Source organism: Pteropus vampyrus, unplaced genomic scaffold (genome assembly GCF_000151845.1).
Source record: "Pteropus vampyrus isolate Shadow unplaced genomic scaffold, Pvam_2.0 Scaffold27, whole genome shotgun sequence".
In the NCBI taxonomy this organism is placed as follows: Eukaryota; Metazoa; Chordata; class Mammalia; order Chiroptera; family Pteropodidae; genus Pteropus; species Pteropus vampyrus.
Genome location: NW_011888808.1, coordinates 6,295,783 through 6,297,166, shown reverse-complemented (window position 1 = coordinate 6,297,166; position 1,384 = coordinate 6,295,783). Strand labels below are relative to the sequence as shown.

At 33.4% G+C, this 1,384-nt stretch overlaps 1 pseudogene; it reads right to left on the bottom strand.

Moving 5' to 3' along the window:
* Window positions 1-1,265: 1,265 nt before the first annotated feature.
* On the bottom strand, window positions 1,266-1,384 carry LOC111737483 (annotated as a pseudogene).

Here is a 1,384-nt window from a genome sequence, read left to right as displayed (position 1 = left end):
AAGAGACAGGAGGAAGAGAAAGAGAAGTTAAAAGTGGTAGCAGCCTGTGCAAGCAAATGAATTCTATATTGATTTTAATGCACAATCTAGGGCCTCTTACCTATCAAGGGAGAAGATTCCCAAGCATAAAGTGCCAAGGTGAGAGAATGTGTTTGCTATTAATTAATGTTCTAAGAAGAAACACTTGAGTTTAATGCTTAAGATTTTATATCTACTTCTTAATCATTTTTCATGCAAGACACTTTTGCTCCTATGAATTTGGAACCAAGATATCCCCAGCAATACCCACACTCTGAACATCACTGTATCAATATGCAACCATGTCGATATGTCTGTATCTGAAGGGTGTTGATATAATCAATCATATTTACTTAAAAAGCCAGAGCTAAAACCCTGATTCAATCAAAGTGTCATGTTAATTTTGTAATAAGCTTCCTGCTTTGATGAGAATTCTGACTCCGATAGCAATTGCAAGAGGTGCAAACTCTATAAATTGAAAGTCATTAAATATATTTCATAGTTCTAATTTCCTTTCTGCATAAACTATTGCATTTTTTCAAGCAATAGGAGGTTGTCCCAATACAAATTTCAACAGACTTCCAGCTTTAGCATACTCTATTTTTTTCTATCAAAAGTGTTTTTGGAGCTAGGTTATGTTTTGTGTATAGAGAAAATCCAAAATACACAAGGTTTAGCATTTTTATAAGAAACTAAAAGAAAAAAAAAAAAGCTAGTTTCTATAGAACACAGTGCCATGTGCAGAATAATATTTAAATATTTTAGTTAAATTTTTTGAAGAATCAATCTTTAAGTATCTGCAGGGAATCTATCAGTAAAATATTTTACACAAGAAATTACTGATTTTGGAGTCTTAATTTTTCATCATTGTTATTAGAAGTCCTCCATCAGAAGCATTTTGAAAAATGTATTTAAACCAAAGTAAGCAAAAATACATACAGCCAGAGATCTTTTTTCAATTTTCTCCGAAACCTTCATTTAAAATGCTATTTAATTTAATAGCTTAATCTCAGTTGAACAATAAAGGATTTTGGAAGAGTTCAAATTCACAGCTGAAGCAAAGTAGCAGAGCGTCATCTTTCTGGAAGCCAAGCTGCTTTGTTTGTTATCAGTGGATTGGCGATCCCATGAGACTCTTTTTTAAAAAAAGTTTTTATTTTTATTTTTTAGGCAAGGCAACCTTTGATTGACCTCACAGATTGGAAGGACCTAGTCAGCTTACAATCTCTTATTTTTTTTATTTTTAACTCCTACAGCACCTGGTCTTCCTAAGTGGTCTCCCATTCAAGTACTAACCAGGCCTGACCTTGTGTTGCTTCCGAGATTAGATGGGATTGGGTTTGTTCAGGGTAGCATGGCCATAGAT